Raw genomic sequence first — 21,704 nt, forward strand, 5'->3', positions numbered from 1 at the left:
CGCAGGCGATAGCTGTGGACGCTCTAGTGACACCGTGGGTGTACCGGTCGGTTTATGTGTGCCCTCCTCTTCCTCTCATACCAAAGGTACTAAGGATAATAAGGAGAAGAGGAGTAAGAACCATACTCATTGTTCCGGATTGGCCAAGAAGGGCTTGGTACCCGGAACTTCAAGAAATGATCTCAGAGGACCCATGGCCTCTGCCGCTCAGACAGGACCTGCTACAGCAGGGGCCCTGTCTGTTCCAAGACTTACCGCGGCTGCGTTTGACGGCATGGCGGTTGAACACCGGATCCTGAAGGAAAAGGGCATTCCGGAGGAAGTCATTCCTACGCTGATTAAAGCTAGGAAAGAAGTAACTGCAAACCATTATCACCGCATATGGCGAAAATATGTTGCGTGGTGTGAGGCCAGGAAGGCCCCAACGGAAGAATTTCAGCTGGGTCGTTTCCTGCACTTTCTACAGTCAGGGGTGACTATGGGCCTAAAATTGGGTTCCATTAAGGTCCAGATTTCGGCTCTATCGATTTTCTGCCAGAGAGAACTGGCTTCCCTACCTGAAGTTCAAACGTTTGTTAAGGGAGTGCTGCATATCCAGCCCCCTTTTGTGCCTCCAGTGGCACCTTGGGATCTCAACGTGGTGTTGAATTTCCTAAAGTCACATTGGTTTGAGCCACTTAAGACCGTGGATTTGAAATATCTCACGTGGAAAGTGGTCATGTTGTTGGCCTTGGCTTCGGCCAGGCGTGTATCAGAATTGGCGGCTTTGTCATGTAAAAGCCCTTATCTGATTTTCCATATAGATAGGGCAGAATTGAGGACTCGTCCCCAGTTTCTCCCTAAGGTGGTATCAGCTTTTCACTTGAACCAACCTATTGTTGTGCCTGCGGCTACTAGGGACTTGGAGGACTCCAAGTTACTGGACGTAGTCAGGGCCTTGAAAATTTATGTTTCCAGGACGGCTGGAGTCAGGAAGACTGACTCGCTATTTATCCTGTATGCACCCAACAAACTGGGTGCTCCTGCTTCGAAGCAGACTATTGCTCGCTGGATTTGTAGCACAATTCAGCTTGCGCATTCTGCGGCTGGACTGCCGCAGCCTAAATCTGTAAAAGCCCATTCCACGAGGAAGGTGGGCTCTTCTTGGACGGCTGCCCGAGGGGTCTCGGCTTTACAACTTTGCCGAGCAGCTACTTGGTCAGGGGCAAACACGTTTGCAAAATTCTACAAATTGATACCCTGGCTGAGGAGGACCTTTAGTTCTCTCATTCGGTGCTGCAGAGTCATCCGCACTCTCCTGCCCGTTTGGGAGCTTTGGTATAATCCCCATGGTCCTTACGGAGTCCCAGCATCCACTTAGGACGTTAGAGAAAATAAGATTTTACTCACCGGTAAATCTATTTCTCGTAGTCCGTAGTGGATGCTGGGCGCCCGTCCCAAGTGCGGACTGTCTGCAATGCTTGTATATAGTTATTGTTAACTAAAGGGTTATTGTTGAGCCATCTGTTGAGAGGCTCTGTTATGTTCATACTGTTAACTGGGTATAATATCACGAGTTATACGGTGTGATTGGTGTGGCTGGTATGAGTCTTACCCGGGATTCAAAATCCTTCCTTATTGTGTCAGCTCTTCCGGGCACAGTATCCTAACTGAGGTCTGGAGGAGGGTCATAGTGGGAGGAGCCATTGCACACCAGTTAGTCCTAAAGCTTTCTTAGTTGAGCCCAGTCTCCTGCGGAGCCGCTATTCCCCATGGTCCTTACGGAGTCCCAGCATCCACTATGGACTACGAGAAATAGATTTACCGGTGAGTAAAATCTTATTTTTTTGCATCCTTTTCGCTCAATTACGTATCAAATTAATAAATGCAGTCTCAAGATGCAGAATTTTGGCTTCACATTGAGATTAAGACGCACATTCAAGCCAAAAAGATGCTTGGCGCTAGCCGAGTCGCACAGTACTTGGAATGCCAAGAAGGGATGTTTGGCACAACTGCATCAATAGTGTATGAGGACATCTCTGTAGTTATTCCTTTCAATGTCAGCCCTCTGTCCCTCGAGTGGGTCCGCAGAGAGGATAAAGGCTTGGATAGGTCATCATCTGGCTTCTAAGAAACTTCACACAAAGCCAGCATGACTGACAACAAAGATCTCATGTGGTAGAAACAGATTTTCTACCTGGGCTGCACTCCCAGAAGGTTTTGGGGGGGGGGGGGGGGGTTCCGACAGGTCATTTCAGCAACAAGGCAAAGTGACTTGTTTTGCAGGACGTCATGCAGTCTTTATTCTCCTTGGTGCTTTATGATAAACATCACTTTCTTCAGGCATTTCCATTTGTTTCTCACAAAGATTATGTTTCTGATGGCTGGCTGTATGTGAACTTGGGGGTTGACGGTTATTCTCTACATGGACAGTCTTTTGATGAAGGCTAGTGTCCCCATTTTTTATTCGGGCACATGTTTTGGATGCAAGGAAGACACTGGAATCCCATTGGTGGGAAACAGTGTTTATGGAGTTTCTATTCAACACCTTTTAAGGAGGTATGCTTCATTTCACTTGAGAGAGTTTGAAGTCCTCAATCCAGCCAAGTGAGCCATTTATCCGCACAAGCAAGCCAGTCTTTGAGTTTGGTGGTTGAGGGCAGAAAATCGCAGTCGAGGGTGGACCTTCAGCATTTGGGATTGGGCGCTGGTGACAACAGACCTTAATTACTTCCTCAATTCGTTAGGTTTATAGTGGCATTGAGATTACTGTTCTTTATAATCTCCAGGCACATTTTACCAGATCATGGACCGCAAGCATGATATTGGACCTCGAGTTATCAGATGCTTAAGGCTACCACCTGGTCTTCAGTGCATATGTTCACCATGTGTTCGGTACAGATTTCACATTTTTGAATCCAGGGATGCCATCTTTAGAATAAATGTGCTTCACACAGTTTTATCTTTGAAACATCACCAATGTCCCCAAATTGGAGGAAGTAGAAATAAGTATTTTTTTTAAACTATTTTTTTTTTAACCCTGTGGGAGGACATTGGCACCTGACTTTTATGATTTTGTTCTTCAAGTTGTTGATGATTTTGGAGTATGCATTTCATTTCCTCATCCTTTATTTAGTCCTCTTCTCTTCTATGGGGTTTAGTTAAACATCACTGATTAGATACCAGCATCTATGGGGGACCAAAGACAAGTCTTTGGTCCCACTGTACCCCAGCGTTTCCCAGTGTTCTCTAATGGACTCAGAAGAAAACATGTAACAAAAGTATAAAATTCCTCTTTTCTACACCAGGTTGGAAATGTAGTGGCGGGGATGTTACAAGTAAGGCTAAATTGCTTATTTTCTATTCTGGATACTGACGCCAGAATCCCGACAGCCGTCATTTTACTGGCGAACTGAATCCCGACACCTTCGCTCGCCGCTGGGACTCGCTGCCAGTATATCGGCAGGCGGGATGCCGCTGTTGTGGAGGTGTCGGCTGCAGCACCTAGATAAAAACCACTGACTATTTTCAGAAATGAATAATTGTATGTCTATGTGGACTTAATTCACACACCAGATAACTTGGTCATTAAGATGCTAGTTAATTGAAGTATAGGGAATCTGAGTTAATGGTGACTGGTTCATGTAAGTGTTGCTTGTGTTTTGGTTATAAGGCTAGGAGGACCAAGGAACTCCCACAAAGTGTAGATTATGCATCAGATATTGAGAATGGCAGTGCGAGACATAGTTAAAGGGTTTTGTATTAATTAATCCTTAGTCACTTACATGTCACCAGGGTCAGATGTGTGCTATATTCAGAGAAGTTTTCAGGACCGAAGCACAGGGGATATTGCACTAGTTGTATTATATTGGATACTATTTGACGTGGTTTATGGTGTCGAAGCAGAAAGCAGCTTTTATATCCCAATCTGTATTGTGAATTAGCCCCCTTGGAAGATTCAGAATAGCAATAAATTCTTAAGAGCCCTTAAAGAACATCCGGTCAAACTCCTGAAGTAGAATACATCACCATGTGCCCTTTCATTCTGTATGTATATCTCTGAAAAGGTTCTGGAATTAGTTGAAATATGTTATTGGTTGAAATATGAATTTGGTTGAAATATGAATTATATGAATTTGGTTGAAATATGTTATTTCTGTTTCACTTTCCTGTCTTTTGTGAATTTCCTAGTGAGCAGATAAGACCAAAGATCATAGCAGAACTAGAACATAAAAGACTATCTTCATCATACATTATATCAGTATTCAGATTACAGCAGGAGACTCTCTTTATGCAGATAAAGTAACTAATGTCATCTTTGTACCTTTCTCTGCCAGATACTTATTTCTGGTAATTCAGGTAGCATTTGATCTATTAAAATAATGAAGTTTGTAAGGCTTCGTTGCTAGGTGAAAACATCAATAATTGAAGTCCTTTCACCATTCGATTTAATGACCGTCTCTTTTGTGCCTGTTTTTATGGTATCCAGTCTCTAGGTCGACAGTAACTAGGTCGACATGGTGTCAAGGTCGACAGGGTTTCTAGATCGACATGTTCTAGGTCAACGGGTCAAAAGGTCGACATGAGTTTTTCACATTCTTTTCTTTTTTTTTTACTTTTTCATACTTAACGATCCACGTGGACTACGATTGGGAACGGTAACTTGTGCCGAGCGCAGTGGTAGCGGAGTGAGGCACCTTGCCCGAAGCCCGCGAGCCATACGAGGGGACACGGTGCACTAATTGGGGTTCCCGGTCACTGTACGGAGAAAACGACACCAAAAAAACATTAAAAACTCATGTCGACCTAGAGACCCTGTCACCCTAGCATCCCTGTCGCTGTCGACCAATAGTGGTCAACCCAAACATGGTCAACCTAGACACTGTCAACCCTATGAACCACACCCTTTTTTAGGAGGTTCATAGTCCCCATACACTTGTGCGATGCCCCGCGGCGTGACATCGCAGGGCATCGCACCGGCAGTTCAGGTGCGATGAAATGTGATTTCATCGCACCAAAGTGATTACCATGTGATCTTGCAATAGCTCGCATGGTAATCACGTGATGCCCATCGCATGTGTTTTTAAAAACACATGCAATCGCACTGCGATGCGATAAATATTAAGTGCAGCACTTAATATCTTGCGACGCGACATTCGACCTGCGTGCCCGTGCATCGCGTCGCATGGTACCTAAAATTTGCATACAATCCTTCGATATATCTCACAGATGCGGTCGAAATCAAAGGATTGTACCTGATATTTCACAAGTGTATGGGCTACATTACTCTAAGGATGTGGAACAAAGATGTGCTCCTCACGGTGAAGCTTTAGTGTACCCAACATTGTCTTATTTTGAAAGGAAGAGCTGGAATACTCATGTAACGTTCAGTTTGCTGTCAAATAATAGAATCCTTTTTCAATTCTCTCCGTTAATTAAATATTTATATTTCTTGTTTATTTTGTTACATATTTTATTATATGACAAAGTAGTAGTAGTCTAATTACTAACTGGGTGTATAAAAATAGGATTTTAAATACCTACCGGTAAATCCTTTTCTCGTAGTCCGTAGAGGATACTGGGGTCCATTTAGTACCATGGGGTATAGACAGGTCCACTAGGAGCCATGGGCACTTTAAGAATTTAATAGTGTGGGCTGGCTCCTCCCTCTATGCCCCTCCTACCAGACTCAGTGTAGGAAACTGTGCCTGAGGAGACGGACATATTTCGAGAGAAGGATAGATAAGGATAGTGGTGAGATTCCTAACCAGCACACACAACAAGAGGAAAGCCAAGCTAACCAAACTTGAAACAGGAACAGCAACGGCTGAACCAACATTACTTAACCAAGTAACAGTGCAGGAAGAACGAAGCACTGGGCGGGCGCCCAGTATCCTCTACGGACTACTAGAAAAGGATTTACCGGTAGGTAATTAAAATCCTATTTTCTCTTACATCCTAGAGGATACTGGGGTCCATTTAATACCATGGGGATGTTCCAAAGCTCCCAAACCGGGTGGGAGAGTACTGAGGATCCTGCAGAACTGATTGACCAAACTGAAGGTCCTCAGAGGCCAAAGTATCGAACTTTGTGCTCGGCAGAGCTGTAAAGCCTAGACACCCCGGCAGCCGCCCAGGAAGAACCCACCGACCTAGTAGAGTGGGCATGTCCAGATTTTGGACATGGCAAACTTGCCGTGCAATAAGCATGCTGGATAGTAAGTCTGATCCAACGTGCATTTGTCTGCTTTGAAGCAGGACACCCAATCTTATTGGTATCATAAAAAACAAACAGCGAGTCCATCTTTCTGTGACGAGCTGTTCTTTTCACATACACCTTCAAAGCCCTCACAATATCCAAAGACTTTGAAGTAGCAGAGGTGTCTGTGAAAACCAAAACCACAATAGGTTGGTTGATATGAAATGCGGACACCACTTTAGGAAGAAATTGCTGATGAGTTCTGAGTTCAGCTCTGTCCTCATGAAAAATTAAATAGGGACTTTTGTGAGACAAAGTCCCCAGCTCCGACACACGTCTTGCTGAAGTCAAGGCCAACAGTGTGACGGTCTTCTACGTAAGATATTTTACGTCCACCTCCTGTAACGGTTCAAACCAGTCCGATTGGAGGAACTTCAGCTCCACATTGAGATCCCAAGGTGCAGCGGGAGGCTGGATGTGAAGAACACCTTCCAAGAACGTCTGAACCTCAGGGAGAGAAGCCAATTGTTTCTGAAAGAAAATGGACAAGGCCGAAATTTGGACTTTTATGGAGCCCAGACGCAGGCCGACATCCACGCCTGCCTGCGGAAAAAGCAGGAAACGTCCCAGATGAAATTCCATCGCAGAATAATTTCTGCTCTCACACCAAGAGACGTATTTCTTCCAAATACGATGGTAATACTTAGACGTTACCCCCTTCCTGGCTTGGATCATAGTCGGGATAACCCTTTTAGGGATCCCTTTCCTGGCTAGAATCAGCCGTTCAACTTCCATGCCGTCAAACGTAGCAGCGGAAAATCCTGATAGACGAACGGGCCATGTTGAAGAAGATCCTCTCGAAGAGGTAGAGGCCACGGATCTTCGAGGAGCATCTCCAGAAGGTCCACGTACCAAGTCCTTCTTGGCCAGTCCGGAGCAATGAGTATTTCTTGAACCTTTTCCCTTTTTATTCGTTTTAGAATTCTTGGGATCAGAGGAAGCAGAGGAAACACGTACACCATCTGATAGACCCATGGAGTCGTCAGGGCGTCTTTCGACCTGGAACAATACCGCCTGAGCTTCTTGTTGAGACGAAAGGCCATCATGTCGATCTGTGGATTGACTTGTCAAGCACCTTAACACTTCCGGGTGAAGGCCCCACTCCCCTGGGTGCATGTCGTGTCTGCTGAGGAAGTCTGCTTCCCAGTTGTTTACTCCCAAAATGAAAACCGCTGACAACGCCACAGCGTTTCTGCCCAGAGGAGAATTCTTGACACCTCTGACATTGCTGCTCTGCTTTTCGTTCCGCCCTGTCGGTTTATGTACGTTACTGCCGTCACATTGTCCAACTTTACCTGAACTGTCCGATCTTGAAGATGTGAGGCATGCAGAAGGGCGTTGTATATGGCCCTGAGTTCCAGAATGTTGATTGGAAGGATGACTTCCTGACTTGACCATCTTCCCTGAAACTGCACCCCCTGAGTGACTGCTCCTCAACCTCTGAGGCTTGCATCTGTGGTTAACAGAATCCAGTTCTGAATTGTGAACCTCCATCCCGCGACGAGGTGAGAAGACTGTAGCCACCACAGAATGGAGAACCTGGTCTTTGACGACAGACGGATCCTCTGGTGCATGTGAAGATGCGATCCCTGGACGGCGCTTTTATCAGGAGATCGTCCAGGTATGGAATTTTAGTAAGCACACTCCCTGTTTGCGGAGTAGAAACATCATCTCTGCCATCACCTTGGTGAACACCCTCGGTGCCGTGGAGATACCAAATGGCAGGGCCTGGAACTGGTAGTGACAGTACTGTAGTGCAAACCATAGATAAGCATGATGAGGCGGTCAGATCGGAATATGAAGGTACGCATCCTTGATATCCAGAGACACTAGGAATTCCCCCTCCTCCAGACCTCTCAGAGACTCCATCTTGAATTTGAACACCCGTAAGTATGGATTCAAAGATTTGAGGTTCAGAATAGGTCTTACCGAACCGTCCGGCTTCGGTACGACTAATAAGTTGGAATAGTATCCGTTGTTTAGTAGAGGTAGAACTGGTACAATGACCTGAGTCTGGATGGCATGCTGTAAAGTTATACTTGCCTCTTGTGAAACTGGCAAGCCTGATTTGAAGAATCTGTGAGGTGGGAGCTTTTGGAACTCCAGTCTGTAACCCTGGGAAATAAGATCTATGAATCAGGGATCCTAGCACGAATTTGACCAGATCTGACTGAAGAATTGTAGTTGGGCTCCCACCTGGCAGCCTTTCAGGCATTTCGGTCCACCGTCATGCTGAAATCTTTGAGGAAGCCGTGCCTGAGCTCTGTTCCTGAGCACCTGCTGTAGCTCGTTTACGTGGTTTACCTCTTGCGCCGCTGGAGGACGTAGAAGCACTTCTGGATTTGCCCTTGAACTTGGCCGTCTGAAAGGATTGTAACTTAGAAGCTGAATATGTCTTCTTGGTTGGGGGGGCTGCAGAAGGAAGATATGTAGACTTACCTGCAGTAGCTATGGAGATCCATTTTTCTAATTCATTTCCAGACAAAGCCTCTCCAGTGAATGGTAGGCCTTCCACGCCTTTCCTGGAGTCCGCGTCAGCAGTCCACTGGCGTAGCCACAAGCACCTGCGTGCCGACACTGCCATAGCGGTGGTGCTTGCGTTAAGCACTCCTATTTCCTTTACCTTTATGGCTTCCACCATAAAAGTCCTGTATATGCTGCAGGAGTAAGACAACATCTCCCCTACTTAAGGAATCTTACCCAAATCAATTAGGTTACCTGACCATTTAGCAATGGCTTTAGTGATCCACGCACATGTAATAGTGGGTCTTTGGGCCACCCCAGCAGCTGTGTACAATGATTTGAGTGTAGTCTCAATTTTCCGATCAGCCGTGTCTTTCAGGGAGGCTTCACCAGGAACAGGCAATACAATTTTATGTGACAGCCTAGAGACTGACACGTCCACTATCGGTGGATTTTCCCATTTTTTCCTATCCTCCAAAGCAGGGGTGGGGAACCTTTTTTCTAGCGAGGGCCATTTGGATATTTATAAAATCCTTCGGGGGCCATACAAAAATTCTCAATTTAAAAAAATTACCCTGCCCCCAGTAGGTCTGCCCCTTAGAGGTACTGTGTGTGCGCGCCAAAAAAAATGGGTATGGCCAGTTAAAATGGGACGTGATACACATATGCCCCCAATAGTGCAGTGCCAGATCCACAATTGCCCCCACAGTGCCAGGTATACAAATGCCCCTCACAGTGCCAAGTATACAAATGTCCCTCACCGTGCCAGGTATACAAATGTCCCTCACCGTGCCAGGTATACATATGCCCCTCACCGTGCCAGGTATACATATGCCCCCCCACCGTGCCAGGTATACAGATGCCCCCACAGTGCCAGGTATACAAATGGCCCCACAGTGCCAGCTATACAGATGCCCCCACAGTGCCAGGTATACAGATGCCCCCACAGTGCCAGCTATACAGATGCCCCCACAGTGCCAGCTATACAGATGCCTCCACAGTGCCAGCTATACAGATGCCCCCACAGTGCCAGCTATACAGATGCCTCCACAGTGCCAGCTATACAGATGCCCCCACAGTGCCAGATACACAGATACCCCTACAGTGCCAGCTATACAGATGTCCCCACAGTGCCAGGTATACAGATGCCCCCACAGTGCCAGCTATACAGATGCCCCCACAGTGCCAGCTATACAGATGCCCCCACAGTGCCAGCTATACAGATGCCTCCACAGTGCCAGCTATACAGATGCCCCCACAGTGCCAGGTACACCGATACCCCTACAGTGCCAGCTATACAGATGTCCCCACAGTGCCAGGTACACAGATACCCCTACAGTGCCAGCTATACAGATGTCCCCACAGTGCCAGCTATACAGATGCCCCCACAGTGCCAGGTACACAGATGCCCCCACAGTGCCAGGTACACAGATGCCCCCACAGTGCCAGGTACACAGATGCCCCCACAGTGCCAGGTACACAGATGCCCCCACAGTGCCAGGTACACAGATGCCCCCACAGTGCCAGGTACACAGATGCCCCCACAGTGCCAGGTACACAGATGTACCCACAGTGCCAGCTATACAGATGTCCCCACAGTGCCAGCTATACAGATTCCCCCACAGTGCCAGCTATACAAATGCCCCCACAGTGCCAGCTATACAGATGCCCCCACAGTGCCAGCTATACAGATGCCTCCACAGTGCCAGGTATACAAATGCCCCTCACAGTGCCAAGTATACAAATGTCCCTCACCGTGCCAGGTATACATATGCCCCTCACCGTGCCAGGTATACATATGCCCCCCACCGTGCCAGGTATACAGATGCCCCCACCGTGCCAGGTATACAAATGGCCCCACAGTGCCAGGTATACAAATGCCCCCACAGTGCCAGGTATACAGATGCCCCCACAGTGCCAGGTATACAGATGCCCCCACAGTGCCAGGTATACAGATGCCCCCACAGTGCCAGGTATACAGATGCCCCCACAGTGCCAGCTATACAGATGCCCCCACAGTGCCAGCTATACAGATGCCCCCACAGTGCCAGCTATACAGATGCCTCCACAGTGCCAGCTATACAGATGCCACCACAGTGCCAGGTACACAGATGCCACCACAGTGCCAGCTATACACATGTCCCCACAGTGCCAGGTATACAGATGCCCCCACAGTGCCAGGTATACAGATGCCCCCACAGTGCCAGCTATACAGATGCCCCCACAGTGCCAGCTATACAGATGCCCCCACAGTGCCAGGTACACCGATACCCCTACAGTGCCAGCTATACAGATGTCCCCACAGTGCCAGGTACACAGATACCCCTACAGTGCCAGCTATACAGATGTCCCCACAGTGCCAGCTATACAGATGCCCCCACAGTGCCAGGTACACAGATGCCCCCACAGTGCCAGGTACACAGATGCCCCCACAGTGCCAGGTACACAGATGCCTCCACAGTGCCAGGTACACAGATGCCCCCACAGTGCCAGGTACACAGATGCCCCCACAGTGCCAGGTACACAGATGTCCCCACAGTGCCAGCTATACAGATGTCCCCACAGTGCCAGCTATACAGATGCCCCCACAGTGCCAGCTATACAAATGCCCCCACAGTGCCAGCTATACAGATGCCCCCACAGTGCCAGGTATACAGATACCCCCACAGTGCCAGCTATACAGATGCCTCCACAGTGCCAGCTATACAGATGCCCCCACAGTGCCAGGTACACAGATACCCCTACAGTGCCAGGTACACAGATACCCCTACAGTGCCAGGTACACAGATACCCCTACAGTGCCAGGTACACAGATACCCCCACAGTGCCAGCTATACAGATGCCCCCACAGTGCCAGCTATACAGATGCCCCCACAGTGCCAGGTACACAGATGCCCCCACAGTGCCAGCTATACAGATGCCCCCACAGTGCCAGCTATACAGATGCCCCCACAGTGCCAGCTATACAGATGCCCCCACAGTGCCAGCTATACAGATGCCCCCACAGTGCCAGCTATACAGATGCCCCCACAGTGCCAGGTATACAGATGCCCCCCCCCCCCCCCCCGTGCTGCTTACCGCTGCTTGCTGACAGGGAGGAGAGCGCGGCTATGTCGGGTGGCGGCGGCGGCGTGTAGGACTTCAAACCAGCCGCCGGTGCGAGAGCCAATCAGAGCTCGCGGGCCGGCAGCCGCGGCTCCTGATTGGCTGCCGGTCCGCGAGCTCTGATAGGCTCACGAAGCGGCGGCTAGTTTGAAGTCCTACACGCCGCCGCCGTAATCCAACATCACCGCGCTCTTCTCCCTGTCCTGACATCTGAGACACGCTGCCGCCGGACTGAGCGGCGGCGTGTCTCACTGACAGAAGCGGGTGGGCCGGACAAACAGCTTCGCGGGCCTTATACGGCCCGCGGCCCGGAGGTTCCCCACCCCTGCTCCAGAGGAATAGGAAAAGATGAGAGCAACCTTTCAGGGATCTGAAACTTATCAGGATTAACCCATGGTTCCTCAAACAGGGTATTCAATTCCTTTGACACAGTAAAAGTAACTGAGGACTTCTTTTTTACATTAAAATAAGATTCATCACACTCCTCTGACACCTTATCAGGAATATGCAGAATATCTCTGATAGCCTCTATAAGAGCCTCTATTCCCTGTGACAGAGCTGCATCCCTCCCCTCTGAGTCCACCTCCCCCTCCTCCATGTCTGACCTGTCAGAGTCAGACTGCAGGATATTTGCCAGAGATCACCTTTGCGGACAAATGGGAGGGGATTGGGACACTGTTTTGCGGACTGAGTCTCTGTTCATAAATTCATCCACAGTCTGTTTTAAGTATTGCGTCTCTTTCTCATTGTAGGACAGTTTTGTAGAAAGAGTTGAGATCATTCCCTTAAGACAGTGATGGCTAACCTTGACATTCCAACTGTTGTTGAACTACACATCCCAGCATGCCTTGCATCAGTTTTAGCATGGCCAAATAACAAAACTGTAGCAGGGCATGCTGGGATATGTAGTTCAACAACAGCTGGAGTGTCAAGGTTAGCCATCATTGCCTTAAGAGAATTAACCCATTCCGGTTCAGCCCTGCTAGTCTGTGAACCCTGAGTACCCAGTAGTGAGCCCCCAGGTGAAGAGGAACACTCTGCGGCACAAGAGAGACACTCTTTGCCTGACATAATGTAAATGTGACAGCACACACACAGGAAATGTTAAGCACAATTAACCCACAACGAGCCCTTCAGGGAGACAGAGTTGTTTGGAGCCAGCCCCCACCGCACCCTTATTGCTAATGCCAAGCTTAGCTGGGTCGCAGACTAAGTACCCTGTTAGGGGAGACTTCAGGTTCCGGCGCCCATGTGAGGAGAAGCTGATTGCTGCAGCTCTCCTGCACCCTCGGTAACCGGAGCACACAGCGCCTCCCGCTCGCGGCTTTTCTCCGCGCCTGGCGCACACTACCTGTGGGAAGGTGCTGGGGATTGGATGGAAAGGTTTCTGTCCTCCCCCATGCCCCCTAAAGCCCAGAGATCGAGGTCTGAAAAACGGCTGGGGGAATCCAAGATGGCCGCCGCACCGAACTCACAAACGAGTCTGCAGGCTGCTGGCAGCACTAAACAGGCTACTGCAAAACATATTTCTCCCTCAGGTGAGCCTGACTGTTCCCCTGCCTCTCCAGTGACTTATGCTGATGTAGTGAGAGCTGTTAGGGATGCCATGGAGCCTATCATGGATGCACATGCTGCTAAAATGCAGCAGGCAGTAAAAGATCTAAAATCCCAAATCAAGCAGTAATCTAAGACTGTTCTTACAAATGAACAAAGGCTGGGGGAGACTTTTCAGGATGTTGGGGATCTTAAGCACAGATATGATGAGCTCCAGAAATTTCACTTCCAGCTGCTGAACAAGGTTGACGATCTTGAAAATAGATCGAGGAGATCGAATCTTCGGGTGCTGGGGCTCCCTGAGTCACTGAAAGGTCCTGATTTTACTCTTTTTTTACATCGTCCCTCCTTGATTTACTGCATATCCAAGATGAATGCACTGGCTTAGTTATCGAGAGAGCCCACAGACTGTGTCCCCCACGTTCTTCACCTAATAGCAGACCACGTGTGGTTATATTTAAATGTCTGAACTTTCTCCATAAAGAGGCAATATGGACGGCATCCAGGAGACATAGGAATTTACAATGGGAGGGAGCTCGTTTGGCCATTTTCCAGGACTACTCCGCAGAGGTTTCCCGGGCACGTCGGGAATTTACCCCCCTTTGCTCCCGTTTGCTAAAGGCGAATAAAAATTTTGCTCTGCTCTACCCTGCAAGACTACGCCTGTTTGATGGAAATTCTTTCCGGGACTTTACAAATCTTGCAGATGCAGAGGCTTATGTTTCCGAGGCATCCAAGGCAGATGACGACTACTCTCAGGCGGATACACCCTGGATCGAGATGGCTGAGTATTGCTCCTGGACTTCTCTGTTTCCGGTTATGTCTGCCAATTTAATTATTGCTGTAGAATCTGCTGCAGGTATTTTTCCCCCCAAAAGAGACTTTGGTCTTATACAGCGGGCTGAACCTTTTTGCCTTGTTTTATGTTTTAGATTTTTCTTATTCATCTGTTGTCTTTTTGTGGCTATGTAATCTTTCTAGAATGCTTATATATGCTTAGCGGAGATATCTCCCCCTTCTTCTTATGTGACAGGCTGCGTTTTTCTTTTTCTGTAACATGCTCTGTGTGCTCTGATACTTTCTTGTTATTTTTCCTATGTATATTTTCATATATTATGTTGCCGAGGGTGGGTAAGGGCGCCCCCTCCCTCATTTTTTCCTCAGGTTTTCAAATTCTGGCTGGCTCATTGGCGGTCTATGACGGCCTCTGTGCTTTCTTGAACCGGTTGTCCCCGTTTTCTGAAGTTATGATTGTCCTTAGCAGGACTTTCTTTCACAATGTTAATATTAATTTTGTGTGTTTTCTATGTTTCTGTCCCTCTTTTCTTCTCCCCCTCCCCTTCTTCTCCTTATGTGTCCACCCCGGTATGTTTTGTATCCGTTTTTCGGCGGCTGTAGATATTATGGTTACTGCGCAGGTTTTCAGGTTTTCCCAGTTCATTTGATGTATGGCTAGTTTGAGTGTCGGCACGTTGAATGTGGGAGGGATCAACTCCCCAGCTAAACGCAGAAAGATTTTGCTCTATCTTCGGAAGGTGGGGATGGATGTTGTTTTAATTCAGGAATCTCACCTTATGCCAAATGAGGTGGTAAAACTGAACACTATGGGTTGGTCTGTGGTAGCCTCTTCCTCCTTCTCTTCTAAGGCTAGGGGAGTGATTATTTTAGCACGGCACACGGTCCCTATCTCTGTCCATGCGATTTTAGATGACACTCAGGGTCGGTATGTACTGGCAGATGTCACATTGTATGCATCCAGGTTCCTACTTTGTAATATTTATGCTCCCAATCAGTACTCTTAGCAATTTTATACGAACATGGTCACTAAGCTACTAAGATACTCTGAAATTCCCATAATCCTGGGTGGAGATTTGAATTTATATTCTTCTCCAACCTTGGATAAATCCCACCCCCTCGCGCTCCCCCCTCGTTACCACGTATTGGTATCCCCTATATTTGCTCGCAGTTGTCCTTAGTGGATGTGTGGCGCGCATGCTACCCATTAGAAAGGGAATTTACATGCCTCTCAGCTGCGCACCACACGTTCTCGAGGATTGATTATCTGCTGTAATCTGACTCCTTTTTCTCAAAAGTGGCTGACTCTAAAATTGAGGATATCTGTATTTCGGACCATGCTTTATGCTGGATGAAATTGATGCTCCTCTCAGAAAAATCCCCTTTTCGCTCCTAGCACTTCCCCTCTCATTTAAGTGGCTCTCTGAAATTCCGCTCCTCAGTAGATGCAGCGTGGCTGGATTATCATACGCACAATGGAGAAACTCTGAGCGATGATCCTGCTCTTTTCTGGCAGGCGTCAAAATCAGTTATTCTGGGGCACATTATGTCCTATAGTTAAAAAAGGGATTTAGATTTAAACTCACAATATTTGGAATCCCTGGCGGCTCTTACTCACTCTTTTCAGGAATTTAAATCCTCCCCTTCTACTAGGGAACGGTACCTTACACAAAAAAACACTGTTTGATACCCTCCTTTCTCAAATGGAAGCTAAATATTCATTTTCAAGAGACTGTGGCATTTACAGATATGGCAACAAGTCTGGCAAACTGTTATCCCGTTTGTTAAAAGGCAGACACACTAAAGTGGTCATTCACTCTCTGCTCACCCAAGGTGGGGATAGAGTACGGACCTCGGCCGAGATTGCTGAGGTGCTACAGTCTTTTTATACCACTCTTTATGCACGTCCTGTTATTAACCAGACCCACAAGTCTAGCTTTTGGTCTTCTACTGATCTGCCTCAAATGTCAGAGTTGCACTGTACCTCTCTTCTTGCACCTATCACCACTGAGGAAGTTTCCTTAGCAATAGCTGGACTGAAGACTGGGAAGACTCCGGGCCCTGACTGTTTCGCCAATGACTACTATAAAATTCTATCTACTAGACTGTGCGAACCTCTTTCTGTCTTATTTAATTCTTTTATGCAGGGTGCTTCCTTGCCCCAATATTTTAATTCCAAAGTCATAAAGGTTATCCCGAAGCCTGGCCGGGATCCTGAGTCTCCCAGTTCTTATCGTCCGATCTCCCTTCTAAACACGGATTATAAATTGTTCACTAAAATCCTCTCTAATAGACTCAAATTCATAGTCCCTGATATAGTTCATACAGACCAGACTGGATTTGTCTGGGGTCGGCAATCAGTGAGCAATATCCGAAAGGTCTTGACTGTTATGCAGGCCTTTCAGCTTTCCAAACCCACTGACACTAATGTATTATTGTCACTTGATGCCGAAAAGGCGTTCGACCTGGTCACCTGGGACCATCTGTATGAAACGCTCCACCGCTTTGGTGCACCTGAGGACTTTGTCTCTCTTATTTCCCGATTATATGAATCTCCCTCCACTCAAGTTTTGGGGAATGGTATCCTCTCATCCCCTTTTCTTATCCAGAGTGGCACACGTCAGGGCTGCCCCTTGTCACCTTTATTATTTGCCTTAGCTTTAGAACCCCTAGCTGTTTCCCTGAGAAATTCTCCCAGATTTACAGGCATAAAAATAATGGACACCACAGTAAAATTATCACTGTATGCTGACGACATGCTTCTATTTATTTCTCATCTTGATACGTCCATCCCTGCGATTGTCTCCCTGATTGAACAATTTGGTTCCTTTGCGGGATACAAAATTAATATATCTAAATCCGAGCTTCTCCTCCTTTCAGGAGACTCTTCCCTCTTTCCATTACACCCGGTCCTGTCCCGATTTCCAGTGGCTCGAGATAGTCTTAGATATTTAGAGGTTCAGATCCCTACTTCCCTTCCGGATCTATATGCGGTTAATTTTGGTCCTATTTTGTCCAAGGTGTCTAAAATCCTCACAGACTGGGCGTCTCTGCCCTTGTCTCTTATGGGTCGCGCAGAAGTTATTAAATCTGTTGTTTTTCCCAAGATTGCTTATTTTCTTCTTATGCTCCCTATTGCCCTTGTTGAAGAAGATGTCCTTTTTCTTAAACAGTGTTTCACTAGATTTCTATGGGCAGGTAAACGACCAAGAGTCCCCTACGCTAGGTTGCAGCTATTACGTGAAGAGGGAGGTATGGGAATCCCGGATCCTGTCCTATTTAGTAGAGCAGCGATGTACCGGTATATCACAGACTGGCTTTGGGGCAGATCAGTATTTACGAACTTGCCACTTGAACTGGCCGTATTCCATCCTTTCTCCCCTGCTGCACTCTTACACACCCCAAACTCCGTCTCCCATCTGAGATAAAACATAATATTTTATTTTGGCATACATATCGAGCATGGCAGGCCACTCACACTAAAGCCAGTGGCGTAACTAGAAATTTTCCTCCCCCAAGCCAAAAAATTATTCGGCGCCCCCCCCCCCCATACCCCCCACAATTGGCACCAGTAAAGGGAGAAATCTGCGTGCGCCGCCAAAAAGGGGTGTGGCTTAGTTGGAATGGGCGTGGCTTCGCGTAAAGGGGCGTGGCATTGCAGGAAAAGACTACCTTATACCCCAGTTTTGCAACCTGCATGCCCAGACGTTAGCCACCACAGGAAAGAAAAATAATCCTGATTCATGCCCCTTACATTATTTGTCATTTTTCCTCCTTATAGTAATGCCCAGTATACATTATTCCACATACTGCAATGGCCTTAGCCATTATGCCACACACAACAATGCACATGACACAATATGCACACACTGTAATGCCCCCGACACATTGTCACACACCGTAATGCCCCCGACACATTATGACAGGAATCGCAATGCCCGTTATACATTATGCTACACACCGTATCTGTGACACAGTATGACACATACCGCAATGCCCGTTATACATTATGCCACACCGCAATGACCCCGAGACATTATACCACATACCACAATGCCCGTGATATAGTATACAACACACCGTAATGCCTGACACATTATGACACACACCGAAATGTCCGTGATACATTATGCCACACACCGTAATGCCCATTACACATTTAGTTCTACAGTAAGGCTTCTAATTACTTTTAAATTACCTGCTCGTTGCCAGGGGTTTCATGCTCTTTGTTCCATGCACGGTGCCAGGGGTTTTCATGCTCAGGGTGTCATGCTCGTTGCCAGGGGTTTCATGCACTGGGTGTCATGCTCGTTGCCAGGGGTTTCATGCACTGGGTGTCATGCTCGTTGCTAGGGGGTAGTGCTTGTTGCTAGGGCTGTGCTCCCAGTGCCACATATGCCCCCAGTGCCAGATATTCCCCCACAGTGCCAGGTATATGCCCCCAGTGCCAGATATTCCCCCACAGTGCCACATATGCCCCCTCAGTGCCTGCTCCCCCCAGTGCCAGATATTCCCCCAGAGTGCCAGGTATATGACCCCAGTGCCAGATATTCCCCCACAGTGCCAGGTATATGCCTCCAGTGCCAGGTATATGCCCCCAGTGCCAGATATTCCCCCACAGTGCCAGGTATATGCCTCCAGTGCCAGATAGTCCCCCACAGTGCCAGATATATGCCCCCAGTGCCAGATATTCCCCCACAGTGCCAGGTATATGCCCCCCAGTGCCAGATAGTCCCCCACAGTGCCAGGAATATGCCCCCAGTGCCAGATAGTCCCCCACAGTGCCAGGTATATGCCCCCAGTGCCAGATAGTCCCCCACAGTGCCAGGTATATGCCCCCAGTGCCAGATAGTCCCCCACAGTGCCTGCTCCCCTCCCCCTCCCCTCCTTTGTGTTGGAGGGACACGGAGCGCACAGCGTGCGCCCCCCTGTGTCCCTCCTGGCTTTCCGGCTGTCTAATAAAGGAAGTGCCGGTTCGTGAGCCAATCAGAGCTCACGAACGGCACTTCCTGTATTAGACAGCCGGAGAGCCAGGGAGGGACACAGGGGGGCGCGCGCTGTGCGCTCCGTGTCCCTCCTTACAGCGGCGGAGTGAAGGAGACCTGCAGATTGACATGCGGACGCTCGTCCGCATGTCAATCTGTTCTAAGTCAGTGGCGCCCCCGCAGCCCCTCGCCCCCAAGCCACCGTGAGGGCTGCGGGGGCAGTAGTTACGCCACTGACTAAAGCCCAGAGAAAACCTGACACCTCTCTTCACACTACGTTTTGGGGTAACCCATGTTTCCTTCCTGGCCTTGATAACGCACATTTTTTGAATTGGAGAGAAAAGTGGATCGCAGCTATTAGAGACATATACGACCCAGGAGGCAACGCAGTGCTTTCTTTCTCTGATATCCAGATAAAATTTGGTATTTCCCACAGGGAATTTTTTATGTACTTGCAGGCTAGACACTTTGCTCAATCCCAGTCTCACCCAATGATTTCTGAGGGTACCACAAACCCGCTGCGCACCTTAATGGTGCTTACTAAAGATTGTCCTTACCATCTTAGTTACTTCAGAAACACCTTTAGGGTCTCATATAGAGACCGGCTCTGGGATTCCGCGTTGTCTTCATGGTCCAGAGATATCCCCAATATGGGATCGTGCGCTGAATTGTTAGATAACATTTTACCCACTTTTAGGTTCTTATACTCTGCCTCTTTGCAAGAGGTTTACTTGAAGACGCTCCAAAGGGCATATATAGCCCCTAATCAGAGGGCACACATGGTCCCAGACGACACTGGCTGTTGCATCAAATGTACTGCGCAGAGTGCCACCTTGTACCACAATATGTGGTCTTGCCGGAAAATATCTAAGTTTTGGTACAAGGTGGTCGCTTATCTCAACACAGTATTTAACTTACGGTTAATAAAACGCCCGAAGGCTTGTTTGCTACTTGATTTTACGGAGTGGTCTCTTGGGCCTGAAGATAGAGATATTGTTCCGGTACTCTCTGTTATCCTGACAATTGCCAAGAAACAAATTCTTAATAATTGGATCAAACCGTCTACCCCTTCTTTGATGGCTGCGAAACACATGCCCCTCCGGATTATTTATTTTGAGAGGCGTGCTACTCTTCCTGATATTGAATTGGGGGTCAGGCGGTTTGCCAAGAAGTGGGAGAAGTATATTGATACTCTAGACCCGGAGTTACAGTTGTTCATCTATAAACTTTTTGAGACCACACCGTGGTATCTATATAGACAAATCGATAGGGCCTCTTGACAACCTAGGCCCATGTACTGTTCCTTTGGGACCTCCTGCTGTTTTCTTAGGAAATGCAATTATATTAATTTTAATACCCCATGCTGTATGTTTAGTCTGATGCCATTTGGGTACTCAATCCTCTCTTTGGTTAGAATGGCTAACCATGCCTGAATTACTTCTTTAATATTTTTACTTAGGACTTCTCTGGCCGCTACTCATTCATGATATGATTATACTTGTATTGTTTTCCCCATTTGTTCCCCCCCCCCCCTCCTGTCTGTCTTCTTTACTGACCTCTCGGGTATACTGATGTCCTGTGAATCCTCAGGTAGAATTGTATGCTTAGCCTTAGGTATATGGTGATTTCTTATGCTGAGACGCACGTCGGTAATGTCTTCATCATTTCCTAGACCTCATGTAGGTTAAGATTGTTTATCCTTTACCTCTTACTCAACACTACAATTACCGACCATGTATCTGTGGTCTCACTGATGTGGCTTAAAAAGCACTTTACGATGGATTATTGTAACTATACCGGTTTCTCTCCGGTTTTTGGTATGTCTGTATCATGAAGGTCTTCCCTGTTCTTGTATTTCTATAAAAAATCTAATAAAAATTGTTGAATTAAGTACCCTGTTAGGGGATTTAGTACACTAATAATCGCTCCGCCCCTGCTGTGACCCCCTGGTACCGCTAAGGTAATCTGGAGTCACACTGGAGGAGCTGCGCGTCCCTGTCCTGTCAGCGTCTGTGTCCACTGCAGAGGGAAAATGGCGCTGGTGAGCTGCTGGATCCTCTCATAGTGAAGCCCTGCCCCTTCAGTGGCGCGCGTTCTTTTCGCTTTTTTTATACTGGCTGAGGAATCTGGTTCTTAAAATGGATAGAACTTTTTTAAGACTGTTGTGCCAGTATGGGTACTGTGTACAGTGTACTGAGATGCAGTTGTGTACTGTGTCCGGGGACACATTCCGCTCTGTGTAGAAGCTGTGTGTCTCCATACCCTCATGCCTCCAAAATGGCCGGTGCCCTGCTAGCCGGGACGCCGGCTCAGTACTCATCGCTCTTCATTCTTCTGGCTCTGTTAGGGGTGGCGGCGTGCTGCGGGAATGTACGATCGCCGTGGTGGGGCTTGCGAATAGTTCCCTCAGGAGCTCAGCGTCCTGTCAGCGGGGAACAGGACCATTAACCCTTCAAGAGGTTGGGCCATTTTCCCCCTAAGTCCCACGAAGCAGGCAGGCTGGTGCCAACCAGCCCTGCCTGAAAATAACAAACATAGAAAATAAATGCAGAAAACTCTTCAGG

The 21,704-nt window shown here is 47.8% G+C and overlaps 1 protein-coding gene across 4 annotated transcripts in view; it reads left to right on the forward strand.

Annotated features, from left to right (window-relative positions):
* Nucleotides 1–21,704, forward strand: part of TLN2 (talin 2) — a 701,648-nt gene that overhangs the window by 600,553 nt on the left and 79,391 nt on the right. The gene's annotated exons all lie outside the window — the stretch shown is intronic.

The sequence above is a fragment of the Pseudophryne corroboree genome, chromosome 6 (assembly GCF_028390025.1).
Source record: "Pseudophryne corroboree isolate aPseCor3 chromosome 6, aPseCor3.hap2, whole genome shotgun sequence".
NCBI classification, from domain to species: Eukaryota; Metazoa; Chordata; class Amphibia; order Anura; family Myobatrachidae; genus Pseudophryne; species Pseudophryne corroboree.